The sequence below is a fragment of the Sinohyriopsis cumingii genome, chromosome 9 (genome assembly GCF_028554795.1).
Source record: "Sinohyriopsis cumingii isolate HCF-2022 chromosome 9, ASM2855479v2, whole genome shotgun sequence".
Lineage (NCBI taxonomy): Eukaryota > Metazoa > Mollusca > Bivalvia > Unionida > Unionidae > Sinohyriopsis > Sinohyriopsis cumingii.
In genome coordinates, this window is record NC_142969.1 from 39,948,616 (window position 1) to 39,960,719 (window position 12,104).

At 36.4% G+C, this 12,104-nt stretch overlaps 1 long non-coding RNA gene across 1 annotated transcript; it reads right to left on the reverse strand.

Moving 5' to 3' along the window:
• Nucleotides 1–8,757: 8,757 nt before the first annotated feature.
• LOC149791602 (uncharacterized) lies at nucleotides 8,758–11,779 on the reverse strand. The gene is made up of 3 exons (XR_016423375.1): nucleotides 11,622–11,779; nucleotides 9,958–10,075; nucleotides 8,758–8,958 (listed from the first exon to the last, which is right to left on the reverse strand). It is a non-coding gene; the product is annotated as an uncharacterized LOC149791602 (long non-coding RNA).
• Nucleotides 11,780–12,104: the final 325 nt, after the last annotated feature.

Here is a 12,104-nt window from a genome sequence, read left to right on the forward strand (position 1 = left end):
GTAAATGGATAACAAAAGCATACATACAATTAAGCAAATTAAGACAGTTGTAGTGACTTTGTATATGATGAACAATAATAGCATCGAATATTTCTCAAGATGCTTCCCGGTGCTGTAAGAGCAGTTTTTTTCAACCACTAATATTGAACATTTCTTCTGTCTGTCTGTCTGTCTCTCTATACATACATACATACATACATACATACATACATACATACATACATACATACATACATACACCTTATTATCACACACAACACATATAGCAAAGGTAAGATAAAACATACCTTTAAGTTATCTAGTTATCAGGAGGCTTCTTAACATCGCTGAGTTTCGGTTTCAAATTTTCCCCAAAAATTAGCATCAGGAAGTATAGAAGAGAAAAGGGATTTTTTTTTGATTATGGTAGTTATGTTCTGCATAATTAAACCTTATTCAGTCAACTTGACATTTACATTTAGGTAATCAAATTACCTTTGTCTTTTGTCGAATTCATTACTTTGTTTTGTAATTTTACTATGAACACATCTGGATATATTGCTCTTCTTAATTGAATATTTTGAACACAAATTACTTCCTGAATATGCTACCAAGTTCACAATAGTGCCTTAATTAATAATTGATATTTATTGTTATATTTAGTGCTTACGTTATTTAATAGTAACAAACACTGATGCTGGCTGAAATGTTATATTAAAGGTTGCTCACTATCATATCTTCTGACATAAATATGTTACAAATTTCAACGCTTCTTTCATTCTTAAAACATATTGGTTTTTACGACCATTTTAAATATTTTAATAACCAACTTCAAAAATATATATTTGTTCTTCTATGGTGATGAAACTTTAAGTATTGGAAATTGAAAAAATGAAGATATAAACATATTTTAAACAAGTAAAAAGATAAAGCACGATATTAGAAATGACAGATACAACTAATTAATATAATTGCAAGATCTTTTGTACAATAAAGAAAGGAAACTATTGCAAATAATTGAATAAATTATATATTTAGAAAATACTTTTAGAGAGCATATCGTGAAAATAAAGAGAACAATAATCATTAGGTGAAAGGTTAAATAAAAGGATGTAAAATGAGCTTTTTATCGTTTAAAGCTTCGATAGCAGCAACTCCAGAATAGTTGATGTTGGTGGTCATGTTGAAGACACAGATGGTGTAAATATAAAGGATGACAAAGTTCAACAAGAAAAGAAAACAAGTGAGAACAATATGTTTGATATGATCTGAGAGGTTATATCAGCTATATCGATTTATAGATTTTTAGCATATATTTTTCATCTGATTTTGCTTTATTTTGTATTGATCCGATTGCTATTTGCTGTTTTGATCAAAAGGCATAGACATGGTAACAAAACAAATGAAAAGAACGAGAGTTCTGTGAAGCAAGCATCGTCATCGCTACCAACGCTTGTTATTAATTCATGATTCATTTCTCGTAAGTCATGCGCAAGTTTGTCTGCAGGGTTTATAAACATTCTCCAGTTTTATCTTTATTACCTACTTAATTCTCACACACGTTGTGCAAGCAACCGTCACTTCATAATCTGTCTTCCTATGAGTTTTATCCAGGTTGTTCATCACATTCCTGAATTCCAATCTTTTAACATGTCTGTATGTATAGCAGTATTTGTATTTTTATTTAGATCAAATGTATTGGAAGACTATTGTAAATTGTTATTATAAGCTACCGTTCAATTTATGATATCGCTTGGTAATACAAATATGCAATCATCACCAATATAATAGTATGAACTATCTTAGTAATTTCCTACTGATATGTTCTCATCTAGGTTATATCCTTGTTCATTCATTATTAATTTTAAAAATCAACTTCGTTGCAGTCACTTGTTCAGTCTGAACAAACTGCATAAGATATGTTCTATGTGATAACCTATCTCACATAAGCTCCGAGACATTGATTTTGTCTAGATATCTTGTAAAATATATGTCCATCTTCATTTTTTCTAATTCGGGTTTAATATTCAGTTCATTTTAAACGGATGTTTGTTTTTACTATTCAAATTTCGAATCACTGTAATTGTGGCTAACACGACTTAGTGCAGGTTCTTTCAAACCCTTAGGTGCAATATCGCGATTCTTCAGGAGCAATTTTAATCCGATATTTTTTTCATTATCGTCTCTTGAATCATCATGTGGGGGAACATTAGGTTCATTGCAGATTATGTTAAACGTGCTATTTTTTCTTGGAGTGATATATTGATCATCAAGGAAATGTATTTTGGGCTCAGACAATATTTTTCATATATGACTGGTACGCTAATACGATTTAGATGTAAGTTTCTTTCGTCCGTACTGAAGACTTTTGAATATTTCATGGCTGCATTTCATATATTTTATACGAAATTCATTTTTAGGTATATATTTTTTTACGGTTGTAACGATAAGCATAATTAATTATTAAACTTGTAATCTGTTTGATTTTAATTTCCCCTTTTCTAAAAAACATAGATAGTTTTGTAAATCTAATAAATAGGACGTTCTGTACCATTACAAACTATCTGCAAAATTCTGAAAATGTCTGCTGTTCGTAGAGAACAACAGTAAATGCTACAAGCTGTTCCATTTACTGACAAAACAACTTTCTGAGTAATCGGTAAATGTCTTAGTGGCAATTTACTGGCTGCCTTGCATGCGATGGCATCGTTCTATTTTAACAGACCGATTCAATGTTTATACAAAATATATTATTTAATCTTAGTACATATAATACTCTGAAGTATTCTCTTTGTTGAAGTAACCCCTTAATATTTATACTAAAAAAATATTTTTTTTCCATAAAATTTATCATTTGTAGTTTATAGTGATGTTGGCCCACAACCCACATCCTTTTTGATTACCGACATAACGCAATTTGATCTAACTGTTTGCCACAGAATTTCCTCCACAAAAATATATGTATTTGCCAGTTTCGACCTTGATCATTGTGTAAGGTGCGAAAAGCTGATTTCCCATTTATGGGACTATTTAAAACTGAAATGGCTAAATGAACTGACGAAACAAGGAAATTAGAGAAACATAGCTTATGCTGAAACAAACGAATTCCAATTCATTGTCACCTTCTATTGTAAATGAGAGAGTTTCGTGAAGCCATTTGATCAAAATTCTCAACTACTGTTTATTGGTGTGGTCCCTCTCAGACTTGCATAATATAATTTGCTGACACCTATTCGCTCTTTCACAGGATGTCTTGCTATTTAGGACTTAGAAGTGACACCCTGTTTTTCTAAATATGTGTGTCTTGTATGTGTTTCTCTGTCCAACCATACAGTGATTAATGTTTATTTGTTTAGATAAATATTAATATAAATAGTATATGAATTTTGCAGGGTTGCTTTTTGTTTTGCTCATCATATTGTTTTAGTTTCTTTATCCATAAGAGTTGGGAATAATACGTACTCTCTTCCCTTTGCCTGGGCTGGCATTGGGCCTGGCTTCCGTTTTCCCTTGGCTTGGAGCTTAGGTCTGTACTAACCACCCCTTGGAGCATTTTGTGCCACGGGTGTGTTTCCGTCCCTTTTCCCATTGGTTGTTAAGAACGCGTAGTGACTTTGCCAGAGTCGTTATGTCCTGTGATTGTAGTTTATGCGCATGTTTTGTTGTTTTTGTTTGTGTTATTGTGAGGACTGGCGCTATCTCGGTCAAATCATGTATTGGTCTGGATGCACTATCTATTCCAAGTATATAATTTTGGAATATATAAGGATTTAAGCCGAAAAAGGAAATCAATACTATGTCTACTTGTTGTGGTCTGTATTGTCACGGAATTGTGTATGATTTATATCAATATGTATATGTGATCAAAAATGTACTCGGGTTTCGTTGCGGCGTACAGCGTCACTCGAGGGTGGTTTATTTTTTTCAGCTCTAGTTATTTCAAAATACTGAGCGCAACTCAACCCATGCTGCATGTGCAAGATGAAGCCGGGTCTTATCCGTTGGCGGTACCCGTAGCAGTCGGTACCATCGCCTCGGATTAAAGACAAGTGCCGATCGACTGAATAACATAATGACCGATCTTCACACGCGCTGCGGATAAAAAGCCGTTAGGTAAGGTGAAAGTTCCGGAAGCCGCGACTGATATCTCGACCGATGAATTTACGCGTGAGCAAAGGCATGACGCGTCCTTGAGCGCGAACGCGGAGAGGATCGTGTCCGGTACCGCGAAACATTGTAAAGGCGGTGGGAGCTCTAAATTCTTACGTACGAAAGGTTTAATGTATAGAGAATTTACCACGTCGGACGGTAGAAAGTATTTCCAACTGGTTGTCCCTCAGAAATTCAGGCCACATGTACTGAGAGTGGCACACGAGTCCAGTATGGCGGGTCACTTAAGCATAAAAAAAAAAAAAACCGACAGAGTATTCGCGGAGTTTTATTGGCCTGGAGTAAATAGTGACGTAGCACTATCCTGTCGATCGTGCGACGTTAGCCAGAAGACGGTGTCGAAGGGAAGAAATACCAGAGTACCATTAGGTAAAGTGCCTCTGATAGAGACCCCATTTAAAAGGGTAGCTGTCGATATTGTGGGACCCATATTTCCAATTACAGATCGGAAAAACCGATTTATCCTTACTCTGGTAGATTATGCCACTAGATACCCAGAAGCCATAGCTTTGCCATCAATCGAAACTGAACGTGTAGCCAAGGCGCTTGTCGACATGTTCAGCAGGGTAGGGGTACCCGAGGAAATTCTCACAGATGGTGGGACCCAGTTTACCCCAGAACTTATGACATAAATTAGTAGGTTGTTGTCAATTAAGCAGTTGCACACCACACCGTCTCACTCCATGGGTAATGGACTGGTAGAGAGATTTAACGGGACGTTGAAACAAATGCTACGTCGGATGTGCGCGGAGAAACCGCGAGATTGGGACCGGTATTTGAACGAGATTTTGTACCGCACGAGAGCTTGGGATTCTCGCCGTTTGAATTGCTGTACGGTAGGACAATTCGTGGTCCTATGCGGATTCTGCGCTAACTATGGTCGGGTGATGTCGCGGACGGAGAAGTTAAAACCACCTACCAATACGTCGTCGACTTAAGCGAGAGGTTAGAAAGCACGTGTCTGATGGCACACGACGAGCTCGTGAAGTCGGGTCGCAACTACGCGAAGTATTACAACCGCGGAACGCGAAGTAGGAAATTCGATGTTGGTGATCAAGTGTTGGTGCTACTCTCTACTAGTAGAAACAAATTATTGGTTCAGTGGAAAGGACCATATGAGGTCAAACAAGTCAAGGGTGAAATGGACTACCGAATCGACATGGAAGGTAGGATGAGAATATTTCATGCCAATATGTTAAAGCTATACGTCGAGAGACCTGATCAAACTGTTGAAAAGGGCGTTTTGAACGTTGTATGTATTGGGGTCATAGAAGACGAGCCGAGTGACGAACCGCAATTAGACCCCAACACAGAAACTCCCCATTGAGTACCCCATGGTTGTAGGAAAAGAGGGAATATATATGGTCAGCGTGTGCCCAGAATTACCTGAAGGTCAGCGTCGGCAGGTCAGGGAAATTTTGAGTAAGTACCCAGACATATTTACAGATAGACTAGGTAATACTGGATTAATAACGCACGAGATAAACTTGAATACCTCGGAGCCAATCAGAATTAAGGGATATCCGATACCCTTTAATGCAACGGAGAAAATCGATGAGGAAGTAGGTAGAATGTTAAATCTGGGAGTGATTGAACCCTCCAACTCCCCATATTCTTCCCCCGTGGTATTGGTCAAAAAGAAAGACGGAACGAATCGATTTTGTATAGACTTTCGACAACTAAATAAAGTCACCGTGTTTGACGCTGAACCGATGCCATAAATGGAGGGTTTGTTTTCAAAATTGGCAAGGCAGCAGTACATTTATAAATTAGATCTAGCAAAAGGATATTGGCAGGTGCCCATCGCTGAAAATACCGCGTATTAACAGCATTCGCGACCCCATAAGGTCTTTACCAGTTTAAGGCTTTGCCTTTCGGTCTGGTTAACGCTGTTGCGTCGGGAGTGCGTCTTATGCGAAAATTGTTGAAAGGCATGAATAACGTAGTTTCGTCGACGATATTCTTGTATTTACGCATACCTGGGAAGAGCATGTTAGTTTATTAGTCGATCTGTCCGACAGACTCCGCAAGGCAAATCTCACAGCGAGACCCTCCAAGTTTAGTATAGCATATTCTAACTTCGAATGCTTGTGCCATCTAGTAAGTGTGTCAGGGCAAGTAAAACCACACCCTGGCAAAATTGAAGCGATCAAAGACGCTCCTAGGCCAGAAACCAAGAAACAGATACGATCGTTTCTTGGGTTGATAGGTTTTTATAGGAAGTTTGTTCCAAATTTCGCTGCTATAGCTAGTCCATTGACGGATTAACTAGGAAAGGGCAGCCCAATAAAGTTTCTTGGGGTTCATGCCAGGAAAGAACTTGTAAGCTCTTAACGGAAGATTGATCAGTGCACCTATCCTAAAGTTGCCAGAATTAAATAAATCGTTCATATTGAGAACTGGAGTTTCCGATACGGGATTAGAAGCAGTTTTGCTACAAGAGCAAGAGGGGGTAACATTACCCATAGCTTATGCTAGTAGGAAATTGCTGCCTAGGGAGAAAAATTACTCCGTGATCGAAAAGGAGTGTTTGGCACTGGTGTGGAGTATAGGAAAATTCCACACGTACCTTTTCGGAAGGGAATTTGTCCTTGAAACGGACCATCAGCCTCTCATATATTTGAATAAAGAAAAAGTTGCCAACGCAAAATTGGTGCGTTGGGCATTGACTCTGCAGCCATATCGTTTATGGATCGAAGCAATCAGAGGGTCGGAAAACGTAGGGGCCAATTACTTAATCAGAGTGTGATTTGCAGATTTTTATTTTCTTTTTCTCTTGCCATGTTATTCTGGTAATGTAAATAACGTTTCAGTTTGTATTTTTGGCTCAATTCCGTGTTTTTCTAAAAGCGTTTCCACTTTTTTTTTATGGGGGAGGTAATGAATTTATGAATCTATCGTTCATATAACGATATTGAAATGTGAATGCATTACCTCCGTGTGCTTGTATGCCTTTGTGTCGTTCGGGTGTTATTTTGAATTGTATTATTGAAGAGGAATTTTTTTCTCCCTCCTATGAGTTTGAGTTTAATTTTGAAAAAATTTGTTGAAGTGTTTAAGTTTGGGATTTGTATGGTGATTTACTACAGCTGTGGTAGGTTCAATCTTACGATTCTTTTGAGATGGCTCATCTACGGATGGCCTTTCCGTATTTGATCACCATCTCTTCCGTTTTCCATGTATAGATTATTGAGTGTTTGGGAAGGTAAAGTCAGATAAGTAGGATTCGGTCATGGCGGTACGCGTTTGCTGTATAGCATTACTCTTGAGTGAACGCATATGGCTTTGTGCTATACATTACTGGGGTTTTCGTCTGCTCATAGAAGGGACCCCCTAGTGCCGCTAAATGTCGTGTAAGACGCGAGGTCAGTTCCGGAAAGGCCATTTACCATATAGCATTTTAAATGAACGAAACAAACCTGACCAGGGTGTTACGTATATTTGATTTGATTTGTGTTTGATTTGATTTGATTGTATGTGAGTTTTGGAATTTGTTTGTTTTCTTCACATGTCAATGTAATGTAATTTTGTTTACTAGGAATTTGATATTTTCCCAAAAATTCAGTTTGACCTGAATCTTTCCATAAATGCCTAAAAATAGACGGAAGCTTCGACTGCTAAAACTATATGCTTAAATGATCACTTTAATTCCAATGCAATTATAATTTCTTGTATTAAAAGAAAACCTAAAAATAGAGAGTTTGAAATTACTATAAGTTAATAACTTTTCTGGATAAAACTGAATGCATTTAATTATTGTTACTCTGTGAAACTTAGTTGAAGTTTGCTGCAAAGTAGATTGGCCAGTCGGTAAGTAGAGTGTAAGAAAAGGGGTCACTAACTGGTTAAAATCCTATGTTCCATTTCAGAAATAAGGAAAGAAGTCAACAAGCATGTGACTGCAGATAATATCCATTCATATGACCCATACAACATTTTTAATATTCATATCTAAAGATTAAATCAATATCTGTAACGCAGAGAGACCGATGACGCAACTGCACAGTATTGTATATGATCCTAGCCCCATTTGCACTGCATAAGGGTTTCACAATATTTTTTTTTACAAAATGAATATTTTTTTTACAAAATGCCATAGGCTCAGCCCAGGTTATGTACATGAGAGTAGCACAATATCTTTAATAAAACGCCAAATACCAAAAATTCATTTTAAAAGTATACATTAATTTTTAAAAAAGATTATGAGAATTGAAAGGGGATATGTCACAAAGACGGTACCACATACGCGTTTGTTTGAGTCGGGTAATGAACCCGTTTGATAACGCGTAGGAATATACGCCTCGGCCTGACGGCCTTCACATTCCTACACCGTATCAAACTCGTTCTTTCCGCCAACTCAGAATACAACATACAGGAAGTATTGTCTATATGTTAGTATATAGCCATCTGAGTCGTATATTCGTATATACCTCTAACACTTTTATAGAAATAATCAACGAAACGAATTTCATGGAAAACATGTATGTAAATATTTAGTAATCAAGATAAACTGAAACACTAAAAGAAAACACAATAAACTGAAACAGTAAAAAAAAACACAACAACAAAAACAACAATGACAACAACAAAGAGCAAAAACAAAATGAATTCAGATAACTCTTTTACTTGAATATTTAGTCAATGTCACAGGGATGGACACAACATACGTGTACATAAGCTTATTTTCAGTAACTTGTACATTTTTTCTCTCCGGTTGTTTAGTCTCTGTTAGTAACGGCCCACGAAATCATCTAGTTCCACGTGCCAACATTCACGCCAGCACATCCGCAACCCTGAGGCGGTATCGGCCTAGAAAATTGAAATTAGTTTAATCAGTTCTTGAACTGGCACATCACTGTCAAATTTAGTATGCTATTAAAACTGCAATATAGCCAGGATTAATACTATTGATGTTACATATTGACTACTGGTTATTACTGACACTACTACTACTATTACCATTGTATAATCATCATTATGTTAATCATTGTCATAACAATATTATTAATGTATTATTATTGTTGTAGTTATTTTTACACAAAAAGGGGAATCCCTACCGATATAGTTAAACACCATCGTGATACTGGTTTGAAGTCCATTGTTTCTCCTAGTTCCAAGGACTTCAAGAGAACAATCGTTGTCAAGTGATGTAGTTTTGAAAGTTTAAATACTTCAATATTTTCCTAATCATCTAAAGACCACAAATCACGAAGCCCTAATAATTTCAGACTTGCGTGATTTTCCATTCACATCTGTATCATTCATCAGTAAGCTTTTTGCAAGCCGAATGTTAGTACTTGACGCCTTGCAATACAAAAAAAACGACCCAAACACCTAACACAAACACTTATTCCTATCTAAAATTATTAGACACGTATACCGAAAATTATTGAGAAATTAGGGAGGGTCCATTTTACGAAACTAATCTACGCTCTCATAGAAGTTGATAATTACTCGATTTGAGAGACATCTTCCCAGCACCTACTTTCGATAATCAAGATAATACCCTATGTATATTATGGTATTATTATTATTATTATTATTATTATTATTATCATTATTATTATTATTGATATTGATGATGATGATGATTGTGTATTAGTGTACATAATATGCAGTTTTTGTAGAAATTACAAGACACATCATAATAAAGTTATGTGTCGTCATACACATGCACATATAAAATGTCATAGTGTATCACAGAGTTTTTATTTGCATCCTATACGCTTTTGCAAGAATGAACGAATTATAGCGGTGAATGTTTTTGGTGCGACTTGAAAAGAAGGAACCAAAAAACAATGGACATACATTAGTTTACAGGCTTTGATGCAAAGTAGTGCCATTGCATTCTCAGTAGTCGTTGTTGTCTTCGCATTCTCGGTAGTCGTCTTTATCTTCTCAGCCTCGGTAGTCGTTGAAACATCAGCTGAAATGAAATAGAAATATTTTACAATTGTGTATGGATAATAATATTAAATGTATCTAACAAGAAACGCATAAACTCCTTTATTACCATTATCTGTGACTACTCTGAGTTGTAATATTTAAGCATTATGAACCTAAAGCATGGGATGTGGCGCGTGGTTGCTCAGTGCTTATAATTCTGCTCTTGTTACAGAAAGGATCAGGGTTCGAATCCTACAATCTGATGAGTCTGGGTCGGCTATTTACATCGATTGCCTTGACACTAAATGACCCACTTACGTTGATGAGACGTAAAACACTAAATTAACAAAATCGGACAGATATAGAGGATATTTGTTTGTCACGAGTGGAGAAGCAAATTCTCCTTTTGCATCACAAACCTCTCCTCGTGAAAAGAGAACCCAAAATATTATTCTCAATTATTTTGTCACTTTTTCCAGCTATAATTAGGGATATTGCATCATATTTATTTATATTATATTCAAATAATTAGTGGAATAGGAAAATGATATCCCAGAGGAATGTGTTTCCATGCAGTTCCAATGACAACATACAGATCTTAGAAAGAAGGTGATGGAGAAAAGGGAAAAGTCAACAGCAACCAAATATAGTCTATGAAACTGTCCTATTACTCCGTCGTAAGCACACAACTGGTTGAATGGACGGAACAGCAGAGGCGTAGCTGGGGGGGTGGGGCAGGAGGGTACATATGTCCCCGGGCGCCAAGGTACAGGGGCGCCAAAATGAGGCTTACAACGTTACATTATAATAAGTAAACAAGGGTAATATTCAAAAATGTGATTAAACGGGGAGGGGGCTAGTTCGTCCCCGGGCGCAAAATATCATAGCTACGCCTCTGCGGAACAGTATACATCATGTTTGTAGACATATATAGAAAAACAATCCTAAAGTCCAAAATCGTTCAATATAGTAACCTTCCTATAATGCCTTGGAAAACCATTATAGAACTGATGGATGTGCAGTACATTGTATTGTTGTAGCTTATTGCCATGCAACGTAGACAACCATCATCATAAATTTCCTTGTCATGCATACTGTCGGTTGCAATTATTTCATTGCAATTACTGTACATCATAACTGCATGACTGGTTGAAGTGTATGATAAACGTTCTGAAATTTTTTACATATGATATGATTAATGTTGTTTATGAATTTAAAGGGTGGTGGATAGTAATATTCGTAAATAAAGAGTAATATATATATATATATATATATATATATATATATATATATATATATATATATATATATATATATATATATATATAAAATGTACGATAACATGTATTATTTTTAAAAATATGACGCAAATAATGCTGTTTATGATTTTGAAGGGTGGCAATAGGGAAGATCAATCAGGAAAGGAGGAGCTGTAAGCTTTGTAATTAAAGAGTGAAAGATGCATATATATATATATATATATATATATATATATATATATATATATATATATATATCTGTCTCTCTCCGTCTCTGTCTGTCTGTCTGTCTGTCTCTCTCTCTCACAAACATATACACACACCTACCGTTTTCTGCTGTAACGATCACGCCAAACATTACACCGAGAATCAAGTTCAAAACACAGAAGTAAAGTCCAGCTAGCAGATTCATTTCAGTGCAATCGCTAAACGGCTTTCTCTGACTCAACGGCGGTAATTTATTATGACGGATATTTCAAGATGTTGCGATATTTATTCGTGTTGCGGTCGGTCGATCCATGCGAGTAGCTTTGTCATAAACAAGTTGAGCGTGTGTGTGTTTTGGATTTTTAACGTAGCTTTAACAATTTTGCAGTCATATCGCTTACGATGTCTGAATTGTGGCAATTTATAGTGATGTCTAGCACTGGGGCATCATGCCGCGGACGTGTAGCATGATTTCCCACACTGTGACATTATCCTGACACCAGGCCGACCAGTCCTAACACTAACCTCTTAATGCTGAGCGCCTTGCGAGGCAGCTGTTAGTACCATTTTTGTGTCTTTGGTATGATTCAGTTGGGGTTCGAG